The 20,000-nt window shown below is 39.2% G+C and overlaps 1 non-coding gene across 1 annotated transcript; it reads left to right on the forward strand.

Annotated features, from left to right (window-relative positions):
- Nucleotides 1–2,516: 2,516 nt before the first annotated feature.
- On the forward strand, nucleotides 2,517–2,588 carry TRNAN-GUU (transfer RNA asparagine (anticodon GUU)). Its single transcript has one exon. It is a non-coding gene; the product is annotated as a tRNA-Asn (tRNA).
- Nucleotides 2,589–20,000: the final 17,412 nt, after the last annotated feature.

A 20,000-nucleotide genomic window follows, 5' to 3' on the forward strand; every position in this document is an offset into this window, starting at 1 on the left:
CTACGTTTGTGTCACTTGCCATATTTCAGGAACAATTTGTGAAAAACCCGATTCAGCAATATTTATGGATTTGGATACCGAGAAGTACTTTTTGCGTAGAAATAGGCTTTTTAGTCGATTCACTTACTTTAGTAATGTCACTACTGGTTACCACTGTAGGCGTGTTAGTTATGATTTATAGCGATAGTTATATGTGTTATGACCGGGGATATACCAGGTTTTATGCTTATTTGAGTTTGTTTACCGCGTCAATGTTAGGGTCAGTTCTCAGCCCCAACTTAATACAGCTTTACGTGTTTTGGGAGTTAGTTGGAATGTGTTCCTATCTATTAGTAGGTTTTTGGTTTGCTAGGTCAAGTGCCGCAAATGCTTGTCAAAAAGCTTTTGTTACCAACCGCATAGGAGATTTTGGATTACTTTTAGGTATTCTAGGTATTTACTGGACAACTGGTAGTTTCGAGATTTCCGAATTTTGTGATTGATTTGCCAAATTAAAGGAAATTGGATTTTCCAATCCAATCTTGACAAATATCATTGCTTTTTTACTCCTTGCAGGTCCAGTTGCTAAATCTGCTCAATTTTCGCTTCACGTATGGCTGCCAGATGCAATGGAGGGACCCACGCCCATATCGGCCCTTATTCACGCAGCTACTATGGTAGCTGCCGGGATTTTTTTCATTGCCCGAATTTATGGTCTAATTTCTACGCTTCCCTTAGTGATGCAAGCCAGCTCTTGGCTTGGTGGAGCAACGGCTTTGCTGGGTGCCACATTAGCTCTTGCACAAAGAGATCTAAAAAAGGGTCTTGCTTATTCCACCATGTCTCAGTTGGGATATATGGTTTCAGCCCTAGGCATCGGCGCTTACCAATCTGCTCTCTTCCATCTCGTGACGCATGCCTATTCAAAAGCTTTATTATTTCTCGGAGCCGGTTCAGTAATTCACTCAATTGAAAAAGTTGTTGGATATTCACCTAACAGGAGTCAAAACATGTTTTTCATGGGTGGCTTACGTAAGTACATGCCAATTACTGGAACTACTTTTCTTCCGGGTACCCTTTCTCTATCTGGAATACCGCCCTTAGCCTGTTTTTGGTCCAAAGATGAAATTATTCACGAAAGTTGGTTAAGTTCTCTTCCACTTGGAATTCTAGCTTCTGGCACAGCAGGTCTTACGGCGTTTTATATGTTTCGTATCTATCTCCTTACTTTCGAGGGGGATTTTTGCACTATTAAAACGGATTGGGTTGACTTTAAGCATTTTGCGCCATTGTCCATAAGTATGTGGGGTGAAACTGAAGGAAATCTTTCACTAAATCAAATTAATCAAAATGTTGCATCGGTACGATTGGGAATAACAAAAAACAAAGGGTTTTCGTCATCATATCTAGCAAACCCAAATGGAATTACTAACGTCCATTACGATCAGAGCTTGCCGAAGCCTAAAGAATCCTCTTCTGCCATGACATTTTCTCTAGTGATGCTTGCAATACCCACTACATTAGTAGGACTACTGGGAATTAATCTCATAGGAGAAACTGCCAATTTTGAATTATCCCCGGAGTGGTTAATTAATCCAGTTCACTTTTTCGAACTTAGTAAATCTTTCAATATTTATATAAAAATATTGCTAAACTCGCGTAGCTCACTTATTTTATCTTTTTTTGGAATATTTTTTTCCTTCATTATTTACAAAAAAAGTTATAAATATTTTCATATTACTAAAAAATTAGTTGGATTTACCAAATTAGTTAGTAAATTTGGGTTGCTTGTTCAATCTTGGTCACTAAATCGGGGTTATATTGATTACTATTATGATATATGCTTTGTGCGTAATCTAAGATCTTTAAGTAAGTCACTTTCAGATTTTGATCGTTACGGAATCGACGGTTTTGTCAACGTAATCGGAGCCTTAAATTTTTTTGGAGGAGAGTTTATACGTTACGGAGAAAATGGTAGGATATCTTATTACTTATTCATAATTATTTTTGGAGCTATTTTATCATCAGTACTAATCTTTATCTTTTTTCCTTTTCCATAAACTGCTACTTTCGTTTCACGAAACTCCAATTCGCGTTCATTTCTCCCGACTATTTTTCATCTTCCCCATCTTTCTAATTCTATTTTGCTTCCTCTATTCCCCCTAATTCTAGTCCTCAAAATAACGTGGAGGAAGAATCCCGCAACTATTCTACTACGCCTCCCGGAAGGGGGGAATAGAAACCACTCATTGGTGATTGATCAATACGAATCTTGGGAGGGGCTTGCCAGGTTGATCTTGACCTCGTCTCGGCCGGTTGACCCCCCCCCCCCCCCCACCCTCCCACGCCCATGATTTGGGGGCCCCTCCATTCGAATGGGATTGCTATCGCCACTACCCCCCCCCTATAATGGGGGCTAGGGAGTACGCAAAGTTTTTGCAATGGCAAAGAAAGCTTAACTCCTTCCAGATTTGGAATTGGCTTCTGGAAAAAAGGTATTCAAGCAAGTGTGTATGGGACTGAATCCCCTACCATTTTCCCCGGTAGCTCAGCGGTAGAGCGGTCGGCTGTTAACCGATTGGTCGTAGGTTCGAATCCTATCCGGGGAGATCCGTATCTACGTCAAGAATTTCCACTAATACTAATTAGGATTAGGAGAGCTGTATTTCACATCACACATATGCCAAATCAAGTCGGCGTGACCCACCAACCACTGAATGGTTTGCTATCGCGCTATTTTAGGCCTCGACACCAACGAATGGAAACGAGAATATTGGCACGTTCCGTTCTCCCCCCCCCCCCCCCCCCCCCCACTTGACTAATTTAATTGGCCCATTCCAGTCATTCGATACACCGGATTGATTTAAAGTGGAAATTCTTAGATTTCGACGCCTCAATGAGATCCTTGGAGCTACTTGGGGAGGGTGAGGGGGGGGGGGGAAATCCAAAATCTTATCGATGATAGTTATTGGGAAGACAAAGAATTGTCTTCGTTCGCATAATTCCTGCGGAATAACCTATATCACTCCTTCCAATCCTACCTCTCAGTGGAGAGACTCCTAATTCCTATAGTAACTGTTCTCCAACTTCTTTTCTTTTTGAAATGCTATAATTAGATTTTCCGTATCAGTAAAAGGAAAATAGAGATCTTCCTCCTACTGAGTGAGTTGGCTTCCAATTCTATGGCTAGAGATCTAAACGGAGTGGGGAGTATCTAGGTGAGGAAACAACAGTTGTTTCATGACATCGAACTTTCATGAAGGAATTGTTTCATTGTTCAATCCAGTGATGCTTTACCAAACCGAAACGGATTGGATAGATATTCATAAGTTTCAAGCAACATATTATAAATAAGAAAATCCCGAAATGGGGAACGGTTCCGTCTCAGCCATTTGTTTCTATGAACCAGAAGCCTAAACCGAAGAAATCGTTCCGGGAAATCCTCCGCTACCGCGTAGCAACCCAAACGAACGGGAGTAAATATCTGCGGATATTGCAGATGTATATCTACGGAAGAGGTTTCCTTGACGTATTCGGAATCTCGCTCCTCCTCTTCCAGAGGAAGATTATTCCACCGATTGAGAGATGAGTCGGGTTTCAATTTTGGTTTCTCTTCGCTATAGAGGAAAAAATCTTTAATTTTATTATTTGACATCTTCTGAAGGCGCTGCCTTCTCATACCATAAATGGTGTGAAGCCTCCGTGCCAGTTCTTTCGTTGACAACAAGTTGCGGCGCAGGGAAGGAATGTTAGGGTCTGGCTGGAACAGAAGCATGGGGTCCCAGATGAAGCGCCCCCCGAAGAGTCGAGTCATTTCATTCAATCGATCACAATGTGTTTCATACTCATTAGATGAATCGCCAGAGATTCCCAATTCGAGAAATTGCTCACGTAACAACATATTATCCAATCGGTTTTCCAATCTTTTAATGGAATTATCTGTTCCATTAGTGACAGATTTCTCGAAGCTGAAAAGATACCCGCTTTTCTCGCGCCGCTTACTTCTCTTTCCCCTAATCTTACTGAATTCAAAATCTTTTTGGGGTATGTAATTCTGATTGTAGTAAAGAAGAATTAAGTTATACAAATGGTTGGGTTCGGATAATACCCCCATCAATTCGTAAGTCCCGCTTCGCAGGAAACGGAGACGCCAAGCCTTGCGGGACCAAGTAATCTCACGCGATATCTCTGCCGCTGAGTTTCTTAATTCGGGTGACTGTTGCATCTCGAAATCGGTTAGACTACTAATTCTCCCTCTTTTCAGAGATTTGGAAGAGTGACTTAGAGAGGTTACACCTGAGCAATACTTGGGTTTTCCAATAGGAAGAGGGGGAGGAAAACTATTACTGCGCCGGCTCTCTCCCCTACAAATTTCCGGACGTGGGAAATTATTCGAGAGGTTTTCTAGGACGCCACAAGCTAGGTTTAAGTCATTCTCTACGAGTTTGTCGATAACAATGAAATTCTCTTCTTTTCCCCTATCCATTTGGAACGAATCGCGAGCTACTAATTTGGCTATTAGCTCTGGGAGATGCAAAAACATAGTGAATTCATCAATTGTTGATTCGGTTGTTGAAGGTTCCACATACCAGTTAGACAAGTAATAAAATCGCATTTTTAACTCGTCACGACCAATAAATGGAAAAGTTGTGAGAGAAATATCTGTCAAACTATTCTTTACTTCTGCCATCTTGTAGGAAGAGATTTCCCATTCAGAATTAGATTCCATCTCATTGCCCATATCACTAACAGTCGAATGTTGCCTATGCAAAGCTAATCCAATTGTGTTGCTACATACAAACTTTCTCCCTTTGGAAGTACCTATCAATAACGCTTCATTAGCGAGAAGAAGTAAATCTCGTTTACTATAACCTGCAGTTCCAGACACAGTACTCTCAAGAAGAGTCGGATTAGCCCCTACCTCGAAACCTTTGATACGTAATAGAATTGACAATTCTTTCTGACGTTGACGCCCATTGGACTTCCGAAAATTTATTAATTAGTTTAACCGATTCGGAGCTACTGAAGCTGGATCTATCCTCGCAGGTACGTGAGTCGTGGCAATAACGACATTCTCGCGGATGTCGGAGTTGCCGAGCTTGTGACCAATACTCTTCAATATTTGGCAAAGTAGAAATTATTGGTTTTTCCTCAAGACCTATTTAAATGGAAACTTCCTTGGGAAGATTTTTCGGAATGCAGTGGAAGGGTGGAACGGGGAAGGCAAAAGTGGAAGATAATTAATCCCGTCGAATGGAAAAATTAATCTAGAAACAAATTCTCTCTCTCTCTTTCCTTTCCGGAACTAAAATTGGATTTGGGAATTTGCAAATATATTCCTATTTAATTATTAATAAGTGCGCCTGTTTTAGGCAAGGAATCTGTTTGACAATTTGTCAAACAAAAAAAAAAAAATCCTTCCTAAATTGAATTTCAACAGATGTTTTCCTAGCCAGATTAGTAAGTATGCCCCATATTGAAAGATACTTACTAATCTCACCTCTCATCTTGCATAATACCAATTTTACTTTTGGTATAAATGATACTAACAAATACAAGTAACTTGAATTGTAAGGAAATTCCGACTACAAATGATTTGTAGATATTATAGACGGAATTGCTTTCCTTCTTTCTTTTTTTTGAGGAATTTTTGCATCAGACATACCAATGCTTGGGAGTTATCGCGACGAAAGTCAATTACGGATCTCCTGCTAAATCTGGTCCTTTACATAAGAACGGGGAGTTTAATATTAACAAGAATTGTTTTTTACACCCACTTCTTATTTTGTCTGAGGAGAATTTTTATTTGACAGATGGCAAACGCCGATCACATGGTGCAGACGCCAACTTGGTTTTTGGGGCCTGGAGTACGGTGGCAGTCAAACGTTTAATTGGTAGCGTACGTGACCCTAATCTAAATTTTTTGAAAATTTACGATTCAGTGTCTGTTCGAAACTTAACCGACGGATTAGACGTGGATTTGTATCTTCACCCGCTTTTGAAAATGACATATCTCATATTAGGCATAGCCCTTTTTCCTAAAATCAGAGCTGAAACAAGTAGTAAGTCAAAGATGTTGCAGTCTATTCATTTGATGTTTTTATTTCTGGAAGATAGATTTTCAAAATCTAATCATATTTTAGAAGCGGATTTGCCACATAATCTTCATCTAGAAACTTCAATTCGATTGTTCCGACGACAAATTAAAGATGTTTCATTTCTGCATCTGCTAAGAATAGTTTTTCGTAAAAGAAAAATATTTTGCGGAAAAACTTTTTATTCCCCTGGGGGGGGGCAAGACGGAAGTGTTGACATCCCAGTTCGAAATTTCTACATCTTCGAGATCGATTCACTTCTACTGATCCCCTGGAAACAGGTATATAAATTCCGAGTCAATTATTTATCCCCTATAGATAGTTGTAATATCATTCGGAAAGAGATATATGCTTCTGCATATAAATTCAAATGGAACAAAGCGAGTATTGATTACTCCTTTAGCCGAAGTTTGCGGATTCATTACGGAAGATGGAGAAACAAATTTCTTATAGCCTCCGAGGGAACTCACTATTTTGTGAAAAAAATGCTTTACTATCTTTGGATACTTCTAAAATATCATTTTCACTATCGGATCAAATCTAATGAACCCTGGATAAGAAAATTATTACCCACTAGCTGCGTCTCATCCCCGGGTTATACACTACTAGCGCAACTGGTATCAAAAAATGTTCGTATTGAAACCGTGACAGATTTGTATATCAGTATTTTGGGTGGAAAAAAGTTTTATCCTAAAATTCCAAATTCAATAATAATTACTACCTTGGCAAAACAAAGATTTTGTGACTTCACTGGACGTCCGATTGGTAAATCGGCCTGGGTTACTTCTACAGATGATAAAATAATTGATGGATATGTCCAACTTTGGCAAGTTTTTTCCTTGTATTATGGTGCCTCGATGAATCAGTATAGATTGCGCAGATTGATATTTCTATTGCAGATGTCATGTGATAGTACGTTAGCTGGTAAACATAGAAGTACAATACGTCTCTTGAGATGTAAATCTAATGTAGAGGCGCTCAATCAAATTCTGGCATCTAGAAAGTTTGAATTGTCTAGTAGTCGGAGGGTTTGGCGTTCATCTTCGATACGGTCTGTCTTAGTACAATTCACCGTATTAGATATCGGGCTCTGAGAGATTTAGGAATTGCTACTTGTTGCAAATTTTTAAAATTGCTGCCAAATAAATTCATTAGTTAGAAATCTTTATTCCATTGCTTTCGTTTCTACGAATGAGTACGTAGATATGTAAGTATCCAACTTGTTTTTTAATTACTTCCCAAGAGAAAAAGATGGGGAAGGAAAGATAAAAAAAAACCCAACGTCAAATATTACTTCGATTTTTATCACGAATGATATTAACTTATTTTTAGCAAAATTAACTTATACCTCCGCCAAATTGACAATTTTACCAGAAATTATCTTGATTCTAGGCTTAGCCGCAGTAGTTGTAATTGACTTATTGAGTAAAGGAAAAAACACATTTTTGCTTTACAAAATCTCCATGGTAACCCTTTTAGCTAGTGAAGTTATCTTGTTATGGCAGTGGGGATTTTTTACCGCTTATGAACGTTCTCACGCCAGAGATTTTGGGAATATTTTCAGATTTTTTTTACTCATTTGCTCGTCATTATCTATTTCTTCGTCGGTTGATTATATACTTTGTTCAAAAATGTCTTTAGCTGAATTTTTATTGTTTAAATTAGCTGTAGGTTTGGGGGGTATGGTTCTCAGTTGTGCAAATGATTTGGTAACTATTTACGTATCCCTGGAATTCTTAGCCTTATCTTCCTGCTTTTTATCTGGATATACCAAACGGGACATGAGATCGAATGAAGCAACTACGAAATTCCTGTCGATGAGTGGAGCGAGTTCCTCCCCCCTATTATATGGTTTCTCTTCGTTATATGGACCTTCCGGCGGACAGCTTCAGCTTGACAAAATAGTTGACGGAATTATATTCAATCGATATGGTTCTATAATTTATCTATCTGCTGCGTTTACTACAGCCGGAACAGCATTCAAATTGTCTCTCTTTCCATTTCACCAGTGGACACCTGATGTATATGAAGGAGCGTGATTCGTTCAGATCCGGGAAGTTCTCTATTTGTTATAGGTAACTAAAAATTAACAAATTAACTCCCTCTGCATCCCGCGAGCATGCGGGAACATCTATCAATTCCCCAAATTTGGTTATTGTGTGAACAATTGGCTCCTGCTACATCATAAATCCTAATAGTTTGACAAATATCGTGTAGCAAAACGGAGCTAGTTCGCGGATTTTGATAAATCGGTGGCCCAATTTATATTCCTCCGTATGTATCAAATAGACTTCTTTTTTCTGCGAAGTTCGTTCATCAGGGGTAGATTCTTTTCAAATAAATGTCAAATTAAAAATTCATACAATGCCTTTATTTTTTATTTTTATAAAGTCCCCTACTATTCCTGACGTGGCGGGATTTAGCCTTTTTTTCTTGTTGAAAACAAGAAAAAAAAAAGTTGTTTTCAACAAACGTTGATCTGAAAATTTACCCTAAGATAGGTTTTTGTCTTTTTGGCGGGAACGGAGAAAGTCGCAATTTGTCTCTTCCGCCTGTTGCATGTGCCTATCAACCAATAGTTGTTGAAAGGATTTCGTTGCAAAAGGGAAAAGGACAAATAACCAAGAAGGAATTTGAGACGAAACCCTTGGCGGGAGATGAAAACAAATGATGAGGGATTCCTCGAGAAGTTAACAACTATTCTTTGCATCGAGTGATTCTGGATTTTTTGAGGAAAAATGGATTTGAGACATACACGAGGAAGGTTCTGGGAGCAATACCAGTTATGACTCCCCTCCGAACCAGGAGCCGTGTGAGGTGAGAATCTCACGCACGGTTCTGAATGAGCAAAAAGATCGAAAATCTTCTTTTCGACTCTGACTCCCCTACACCAGTCGTTGCTTTTTTCTCCGTTACCTCCAAAGTAGCAGCTCCAGCTTCATTTACAAGACTCTTCGGTCTAATTTTCCCATACTTCTCTAATGAGTGGCATGTCGCGGTGGGATTATTAGCTACCTTTAGCATGATATTGGGAAATTTAATTGCCGTTACTCAGAGAAGCGTAAAACGTATGCTAGCTTATCCTTCTATAAGCCAAATTGGATATATCATGATTGGGGTACTTTCTGCAGACTCAGGGAACGGTTACGCAAGTATGATAACTTATACGTTTATCTATATACTCATGAATTTGGGAACTTTTGCTCGTATCACCCCATTTGGTTTACGAACCGGAACTGATAATATCAGGGATTATGCGGGATTATACATGAAGGATCCTGTTCTAACATTTTCTTCGGTTTTACGTTCACCATCCCTAGGGGGTATGCCTCCACCATCCGGTTTTTTTGGTAAACTCTATCTCTTTTGGCATGGATGGAAAGCTGGTTTGTACTCATCAGTTCCGGTGGCGCTCGTCACAAGTGTCATTTCCATCTATTACTATCTAAAAATAATTAAATCAATGTTCACCGGGAAGAGTGGGAGGAGCGATACACCCCTAAATTCTAGACAAAATTCATTAGTTTCTCTATCAATTTCGATTTCGAAAAATTCTCTTGAAATAGCTATGATCATTCGTGCGCTAGCATCAACCCTATCGGGTATATTCATAGATCCTATTATCGAGATCACACGGAATACCTTCTTTTAGACCCACTTCAAATTATAGTACGAAACCTCCTTTTCTTTCTTTTCTCTCTTCTTTTCCCTCTTTCTTTCTTCTTTTTTTTTTTTCCTCAAATGAATTAAAAGCTGGTTCGGCTATCCCAACTAGTTCGTCTGTGCAATTTACGAAATAGTTCTATCTTCTTCGGTAATTGATCCTGGCATTCTCATATCTAGCTTGTCTTCTTGCACCCAGAATCACTTGCTAGGAAAATGATCCCTCGTCTATTCCGGAGAAGATAGAAGTATTTCCGCGCAGTGCACAGTTGGAGTTGCGCAGTAACAACCCACGCCGTTACATCCAGCCGAGTATTTAGGCGAAGGGGGAATACCCCCCCTTTTTTTGTGTATTCATATGGCATCATTTTCTCAATATTGGTGAAAAGACTTGCCTGTGAGACAAGCGTGGGCTTGTCAGGTCATGAGAAAAAGAGGCCTCTGTACGAGGAAGGAATCAAACATTGAGAGATGATTGATCGCGGGCGGGACTAGATTTGAACCCTTGGCCATAGTCAGTATGAACTGGAACCTTACCACTACCCGGGGAACCCATGTAGCAAGCTACACCAAGTAGGAAGTGAAGAACGATCAGTTCGTAGGGACCACCATTGTAAAGCCATTCATCGACGGAAGCTGCTTCCCAGATTGGGTAGAAGTGTAACCCAATAGCTGCAGAAGTAGGGATGATAGCGCCAGAGATAATGTTGTTACCGTATAGCAAAGAACCAGAAACGGGCTCGCGAATACCGTCAATATCTACGGGAGGAGCTGCGACGAAGGCGATGATGAATACAGAGGTTGCGGTTAGTAGGGTGAGAATCATCAAGACACCGAACCATCCGATGTAAAGACGGTTTTCAGTGCTGGTGATCCAGTCGCAGAAGCGACACCATAGGCTTGCGCTTTCGCGTCGTTCTAAAGTTGCGATCATGGGAATTTTTGGTTTTCGAAAAGGAATTAGTGATTCCCCAGGCTAGTAAGCCTGTTACTATGTAGCATATCACAAAAACCTATCCGTGTCAACCAAAATCGATTGAGTCTCTAGAATTCTTGGATACAGAGGCTTTTTCCCCGTATCTCAAAATTTTTTGTCACTTATTTCACAACCTGGATTCCCTAAAACAAGGGGAGAGGGAGAAATGAAATTTCTCTCCTAGGTAATGCACGCCCCTAATCAATTTTGGTCTCTAAAAAATAAAAAAAAAAGAATCCTGCGTCAAGCCTTTTCATGGACGAAGCACTCCGCAGCTTTGCATCGGCCAACGTATTGTAAATATTGGAATAATTGACGAACTAAGGAGGAAGTAGTCGTCAACCCCTCACTCATCCATCTCTGCGTAGTGTTTCTCGATTCCCCGATACTTGCGCCCCGATTCCAATCCACAACGAAAAGATTGTGGATTGGAACTAATCTCATCTAAGCAAAACTAACGGAAGTGGGAAAAAGCTTTGTTAGCTTCCGCAACTTTATGAGTCTCTTCCTTCTTCCGTATGGCACTCCCAGAATTTCTGGCGGCATCTATCAATTCATCACTCGACCTTAAAGCCATACTTCGACCTGAGCGTTTTCGACATGCGATCAATGACCACCGGATGGCCAAAGCTTTTCCTTTTGCAGGTACTACTTCAATGGGAACTCGATAAGTTGATCCACCCACACGTTTGGTTTCTGTGACTACATCGGGAGTTACCCCACGCACTGCCTGTCGCAGAACAGACAGTGGGTTAAATAATTCTCTTGGACCAGGATCAATTGAATAAGGATTTGATTTGTCAAAAAACCTGTAACCATAAAATAGTTGGCGTAACATTGATAGTAAGTAGATGGGAGTTAATACCGTACCAATTCCCTCTAGCACCGTAATTCCCGCCTTAAAGGCAAAAGAATATTGATTAGAAGTAACAACTCCCAAAAAAACTAGCAATTCCGACACGAAACCACTCATTCGCGGTAATGCAAGAGAAGCCAACGAAAGGGTGCTAAACATGGTAAATAATTTAGGCATTGAAATAGCAGCCCCTCCCAATTGATCTAGTAGATAAGTTCGAGTTTTGTCGTAACAGGTACCTGCGAGGAAAAATAAGGCAGCTCCAATCAAACCGTGGGAAATCATTTGTAATATAGCTCCATTAATACCTGTCTCTGTAAAAGAACCGATTCCGATGGTTACAAAACCCATATGAGAAATGGAAGAATAAGCTATTCTTCTTTTAAAATTGCGCTGACTCATTGAAATTAAGGAGGCGTATATAATTTGAATCGCTCCAAATAACATCATCCACGATCCAAGTAAAAAATGTGCATGAGTTAATAATTCCAAATTAATTCGAATAAGTCCGTATCCACCCATTTTTAACAGCACTCCGGCTAATAACATACATGTGCTGTAGTGTGCCTCCCCATGAGTATCTGGTAACCAGGTATGGAAGGGAAAGATAGGCAATTTCACGGCATAAGCCACCAAGAAACCTACGTAGATTAGTACTTCTAACGAAAGGGGATATGATTTATGTATCAAATCCTGAATATTAAAAGAAGGAACCTCGCTACCATAAAAACTCATAGTCAAAGCCGCCACCAATAAAAATATTGAGCCACCAGCTGTGTATAGGACAAATTTCGTGGCTGAGTATAAACGTCTTTTTCCGCCCCATAAACATAGTAGTAAATAGACTGGAATGAGTTGTATTTCCCACATAAAGAAAAAAAGCAAAATGTCTCGGGAAACAAATAATCCAATTTGGCCGCCATACATAATCAGCATTAAAAAGTAAAATAGCCGTGTATTACGAGTGATAGGCCAAGCCGATAAGGTTGCCAGAGTAGTTGCAAAACCCGTCAATATGACAAGACCGAGGGAAAGCCCGTCGATTCCTAATGACCAGTGAAGATGGATATTGTTTATCCAGTTAAAGGTTTCCAACAACTGGATTGACTGATAATCGATTCGAAAATGACAATAAAATATGTAAGTAATTGGTAAAAATTCCAATATGCAAATACCCAGAGTATACCATCGAGTGACTCTGTTTCCATTACGAGGCAGGATTGGAATCATCAGACCAGCAAAAATTGGGAGGGAAACGATTACCGTTAACCGAGGTACATTACTAATCATGAATTAAAAAAGAAATAATTTTTAATAGAGACTGTGTAAGCCAAATGAGATGACTCATACCCAACTTTGGAAGTCGGAAGTTTTGGGTATGAGTTGATATGAATGATTTAGGGATTAACTTTTCAGTCCTACCTATTAATAAGCTAGACCCATACTATGGGTAGTTTCAGCCCCCAAGTAGACACGTACACTCAGAAAATCTGTTGGACAGGCAGATTCACATCTCTTACATCCCACACAATCTTCTGTTCTGGGAGCAGAAGCTATTTGATTTGCCTTGCATCCATCCCACGGTATCATTTCTAGCACATCTGTAGGGCATGCTCTTACACACTGGGTACAACCAATACATGTATCATAGATTTTCACTGAATGTGCCATTGAGTCTGTTTACTCCTCTTAAATCAATATGGTGAATTCCTAGTAGTTACTTGAAAAAAAAAAGAAAATCTATTTTTTCCCCCCCCATAGCCGAATACTCCCGATAAGCTCTTTTCATCACTTTCAAAATCTATCCAATTAAGTTTTATTTTGTAAAAAATTCTCTTTTTTTTTTTCTACTCGGGGGATAAGCTATATATTGAAGTTATGGTAAACTAAAAAAGGTGTTAGTTAGCAGATATAATTGGAAGAAAGTATCAAACTAATTTGTTGAGGTGAAAATATTGCCGCCGAGGGAAAATTCAACAACTAGGTGTTTAAAACTGTATAACCTATCAATCAATCACCATTTTAACAAATTCGATTGATCGATACGAGTAGATCTCCTGTTTCGATGTATAGAAAGGGCAATAGCTAACCCGGTAGCAGCTTCAGCAGCTGCAACGGCTATTACAAATAATGTAAATATTTCCCCAGTCTCTCGGTTGTCAAAAAGATTTGAAAGTGTAATGAAATTTAAAGTAATGGCGTTAAAGATTAGCTCTAGACTCATCAGTGCCCTAACCATATTTCTACTCGTAATTAGACCGAAAAAACCTACACATAAAAGATAAGCACTCAGAATTAGTCCTTGTTCAAACGTGATCTATTAAATTTCTCCTCGAACATTTTGATGAGTCAATCTATCTTTTTTTTTTTCCCGGGGCTTCGATATAGATTTCTATTTAAATAATTCTCCGTCGGTTAGAAAAATGTAGAATTTTTGTAGGGTGCTGAAGCAGCTGATTTCTTATTGACAATAAATGCATCTTCATTGCGTGCTAGATTAATTGCTCCCACTAAAGCAGCTAGGAGAAGTATCGAGAGAAGTTCGAATGGTATTACGAATTCTCCCAATAATTTATATTCAAGTTGTTGGACATTACTTCCGAGTGTGCCTGATGTAGAAATTCCCGATTGAGGAATGAGACTTAAGTCAAACCATTTAGTATTGTGAATCACAAAAGATAATGTTGAAAAAAGGATTGTGCAAGTCCCTGCAGTAATGATATAGCCTATGCCACGGGCAGTAGTCTCAGAACCTGCCGGTTCATCAGTAATCGTGACGGCAAATACGGTTAAAACATTTATGGCTCCTACATAAACTGGCAACTGCGCGCAGCTACGAAATCTGCATTCAAAACAAAGTATAATAAAGATATACAAGTGAAAACCGACCCCGAAGAAAAAGCGGAATTAACTGTATTGACAAGTGATACTGCGCCTAAACTTCCCAGCAGGATACCCAATTCTACCGGTGCTAAAACAAAATCGTGAATTAATTCTGAGATATTCGTTAGACACAATTACTTAAGTGTTTCAGCTGAATTTTTTCATAGTGAATACTTAATTTTTCCTTTTTTTTTATTTTTAATCTTTATTCGACAGTTTTTGAGCAGACAGATTATCCAAAAAATTATTTGAGCAGGTAATTTGTGTGGCAAATTATGACTTGGGTGCCAAGTTTTCTTGTTCCCAAGATTTATCTCCCAAAAGAATTTCTTGAATTCAAAACTAATTGAATTGAAACATCTTCAGAGGCGGGAGGAGGTAAACGCCCCAAAGCCGTTTGATCAAAATTGAGTTCATGACGATTGTAACTGGAAAGTTCATACTCTTCGGTCATCGACAGACAATTTGTTGGGCAGTACTCAACGCAGTTCCCACAGAATATGCAAACTCCAAAATCAATGCTATAGTTTTTCAATTTTTTCTTTTTCACATCTTTCAGGAATATCCAATCGACAACTGGGAGATTGATCGGGCATACGCGAACGCGTACTTCGCAGGCAATACATTTATCAAATTCGAAATGGATACGTCCACGAAATCGTTCGGATGGTAATTTTTTTTCATATGGATACTGAACAGTTATGGGTAAACGATTCGAATGATCCAAGGTAACTGCAAATCCTTGACCAATGTAGTTTGCGGCTTCGAGAACTTGTTGACCATAATTTTGAAACTTAATTATTGCCAAAAACATAAAATTGATAAATCCAATTTCAAATTTACTTTTCGATACACATTTTCATGTGACAGGGGAGGACAGGTAATGCGTTTGTTTCCATACATTAAATTCAATAGTTTTAACTTGAACTGAAAATGAGGCGGATGCGTCAACTTATGAGTAATATTCGAAACGAAGCTGTCAGCAACGAATTTCCCGAAGCAATAGGCAGTAGAAATTTCCATCCGAGATCTAGTAATTGATCCATCCTGACTCTAGGTAGAGTCCATCTTGTCAAGATGGAGAAAAATAGGTAAAAATAGGATTTGGATAATGTAGTGGCAACCTCTACAATCGGTTTCAACGTGTCGAGAGACTTGTCAATGACACTTGAAGTTGAAACAATTTGTCCAAAATTTTCGACAAAAGGAATTGAGAAATCCCATCCACCCAAATAGAGAACTACTACAAATGGTGAGGAAGCTGACAAATTTAGGTGAGAACCAACATAAAATAAGCCAAATTTTATTCCTGAATATTCAGTTTGGTAACCAGCCACTAACTCCTCCTCCGCCTCTGGCAAGTCAAATGGCAATCTCTCACATTCTGCCAATGAAGAGATGAAAAAGGCTATAAATCCTATTGGCTGACGCCACAGATTCCACCCCCAAAAACCATATTTGGATCGTGTCTCAACTATATCAACTGTACTCAAGCTACCGGATAAAGATAGTCGACGGATTCTCCCGCCTCTATTTCAAAACCGTACATGAACTTAGATCTTCATACGGCTCCCCATCGAGATCATGAAGGGAGTAAATTCTCTAAATTGCAGATAAGAATCTACGCCCCCAATCAATGAGATTCTGTTTGCTATAAATTTGCTTCCGAATCTGTCTCAACCTCATCCAGTTTCTCAATTCTAGAAATTGTAATTTTTAAGCCCTGCATCTAAAAAAGAAAAGGTTGTACCCAACTTTGTTTGCATCACTTTTTCTCCTAAATTGCAGAATTTCAATGAGGGTTATTTCGTCCCAAACATTATCATTCAAGTGAATGGCGTTATACTCGAGAATGAAATGATGTAGATACACTACTCAGTTATCCCTACCGAAGCTGAGTCTATTTCATATGGTAAAGCGGGGAGGGGAACAAATGTGGGAAAGGTAGAGATAGGTACATCTATAAATAGATCTAAATATCCAACTTCATTCCCTTCTTTTTCCAAATAATTTGTTCTACGTATACTATTTAATTTACCCCCGCCTCGAAAATCTCTTGCGTATATTCGTGTTTCTTGCTCATCACTTTTTGTAACTCCAAGGGGGAACAGAAATTGACTGCCTCTTCCCATCCGCTTCGAGACTGGAGAGTGAATCACAGCCTTGGGATCATGCCTCTTGCATCGCTTGGATAAGTTTTCAGTTCGTCCACGAACTATTGGGTTTGACTCCGCAACTGCAAAAACGCTGTTTGAGTTCACCTAGATAACTATTTGGTTATCATCTAACGAAATTTTTACTGTTATTACAAGGTAAAAACGTTTCTATCTTTTTCATTCGTGCTTGGCGAATCGCACGTAGGGATATCGACAGTACACATAGAGCTAGGGGTATTTCGTAACTGATAGATTGAGCCGCCGCTCTGAGACCGCCTAAAAAAGAATATTTATTATTTGAACCGTACCCTGCCACAAGAAGACCCAGGGGTACAATACTTGAGATAGCAATCCAGAAAAAGACACCTATTCCCGAATCGGATAATATGATATGCTGGCCAAAAGGTATTACCAAATAAGTAATAAATACTGGTGTGACTACGACAGCCGGTCCGGCGGCAAATAACCAGGCATTACCCTTAGCTGGAATGATATCTTCTTTTAAAAGAAGTTTAATTCCATCAGCTAGGGATTGAATAATTCCTAGTGGACCTGCATATTCTGGTCCAATTCGTTGCTGAACCCCCGCGGATACTTTTCATTCGAGCCATGCAATTACTGAAACTCCCGTCGTGACTTCCAAAACTAGAAGAAGAGTAGAAGCAAAAATCCAAATTGATTTGGAAAGATTCATTGTAATTTCTAACTCGTCAAAAAGATGAATTAGTTTATTTCTGCAAAATTCGGTACTATTTATCATTCTAACGATCAACCTCTCCCATGATGATGTCTATACTACCTAATATTGTCACAATATCCGCGAGTTTCATTCCCCTAATCAATTGAGGGACAATCTGCAAATTTGTAAAACCAGGTGGACGAATTTTCAATCTCCAAGGAAAGACACTATCATCTCCAATTAAAAAAATTCCCAATTCTCCCTTAGGAGCTTCTACTCTTACATAATGTTCCTGTTTAGGCAATTTAAGAGTAGGAGAAGATTTCTTTCCGACAAACTGGTAGTTGAAACCGTTCCAATCTATTTTGTCTTTCTTTTGCACAAGACGCCGACCCTCTAGATTTTCATATGGACCTCCCGGGAGAAGTTTTAAAGCTTGTCGAAGAATATTTATTGATTCTTTCATTTCGTCGATTCGTACTAAATATCGAGCCAAAGAATCTCCTTCCCCCTGCCACTGAATCTGCCAATCCAGCTTATCATAACACTCATAATGATCAATTTTGCGGAGATCCCATTGAACCCCTGAAGCTCGTAACGAAGGTCCAGATAATCCCCAATTGATGGCTTCCTGTCTGTTTATGAAACCTACTCCCTGCACTCGTTTTAAGAAAATAGGATTTTTCGTAACTAATCGCTCATACATATAGATTTTTGGCAGGCAATATTGGCAAAAATCCAAGCATTTATCGATCCATCCGTATGGCAAATCCGCGGCAACTCCCCCAATTCGAAAGTAGTTATGCATCATTCTCATACCCGTAGCCGCCTCGAACAAGTCATAAATCATCTCCCTTTCCCGAAATATATAAAAGAAGGGGGTTTGTGCACCGATATCCGCTAGGAATGGCCCGAGCCATAACAGGTGAGATGCTATTCTACTTAATTCAGGCATGATTACGCGTATGTAACTAGCTCTTTCGGGTATCTGAATATTTGCCAATTTTTCCGGTGCATTGACCGTAACTGCTTCAGTAAACATAGTAGCTAAATAATCCCATCTCGTCACATAGGGAAGATATTGCGAAGTTGTTCGATTTTCGGCAATTTTTTCCATTCCTTGATGCAGATATCCCAATATTAGTTCACAATCAACAACATTTTCACCCTGCGAAGCAACAACAAGCCGGAGAACACCGTGCATTGAGGGATGATGAGGACCCATGCTTACTACAACTGGATCAATATCTTCAAGACGAATACTCGTAAATTGCTTCCTCTCCACTAAATATCATAAACCTCTGTTGACCCGAGAATGAGACAACTGCTCCAATTACAATAGGCGATAAATCAAACCCCTGGAGGAGGCAAAAAGATAGTTTTTTCACGCTAACGTCCTTTCACTTTTAATCCCCGAATACCTAATTTTGTTAAAACTCTTTCATATAAACCCGTATTTTTCTTGAACAAATAAGCTAGGAGACGCTTGCGTCTACCAAGTAATTTCCATAACCCTATTTGAGATGAATAGTCCCTAGGGTGTAATTCCAAATGGGAAGTAAGCTTCGAAACTTGGTAGGTTGAGTAGTAAATCTGAGAAGCAGTGAATCCCGTATTTACATTTTCACCCGGAAGCTGCGTGTGAATAGATTCTTGTTTTTTCATGGTAATATTAGTAGTAAGCACAACTTCGTCCCCGCCTTGCATCGATTATAAGGGGTTTGACTGCTAGTTGCAGCACTAATTTTCTTAAGATGAAAATCCAGTTGTTTAGGGGGGGGGGGTGGTATAAACATTCCCACACACACCCCATAATCACGGCTTGAGTTACCGCATCTGATCTGACCGGCAAATGCTTTAACCTATCCATGAAATTCAAATTCGTGGATAATTGACTTCCAACTATTTCAATTTCAAGAATTCAACTTAGCAACTGAGTGTATGTCACACCCGGTTTTTTAATTTAGAGGAATAGGATACATTCGGATTCTAAGCGTTACAAATCGACTTCCAGTCATAACGCCAACGCAGGATCTGCCTGTACAGGCCGCTTCTTCTAATCGGTGACTGGGCCATAAAAAACGTTTAATATTTTGAATCCTGATCGGTCTTGGGAGATGGTAAAGGGTTTGTTTTTTCTCAGCATTGTCTATTTTTTTAATTCTTGATATATATTGGGAATATTCTATTTTTGGGCTCAATAGACAATAGAGAAATCGAAATTCCCGCCTACGTCGCGGAGATAAAAGGTCATCGATGTTATAGAGGCAAGACTGTTTACAATTTCGTTCAGTTAATATATGTGACAAATTGGAAATATAACTACCGTTATATACATTTCTGTATAAACGTCTCCTAAATATACCTCTTAATCTCCCTTTGAATTTTAGCAAAGGGTTGATTATTTTATACAACAAATCTTGATCGTCAAATACTAGCCGCAAACGATGGGCTGAAACAACAGATAAGTTATGAAACATATCACGTTTAGTTTTTGCATTAAATTGCAAATTTAGCAAATCTGAATTTACTTCAATATTTGTACAAAGTGTAATCAAATCTTGGTCATCTCCTAGCATTCTCGTGAGAGAAATTAAGTTTCTAAATTTTTCCAATTCTGTTTCAAATTTAAATTTCCATCGAAAAATGTAGTCCGCATCTTCTCTTTCATCTAACGTGAGATCATTCAACTGATTCAATACCTTTTGGAATC

Source organism: Adiantum capillus-veneris, chromosome 14 (genome assembly GCF_014529385.1).
Source record: "Adiantum capillus-veneris isolate H3 chromosome 14, ASM1452938v2, whole genome shotgun sequence".
In the NCBI taxonomy this organism is placed as follows: domain Eukaryota; kingdom Viridiplantae; phylum Streptophyta; class Polypodiopsida; order Polypodiales; family Pteridaceae; genus Adiantum; species Adiantum capillus-veneris.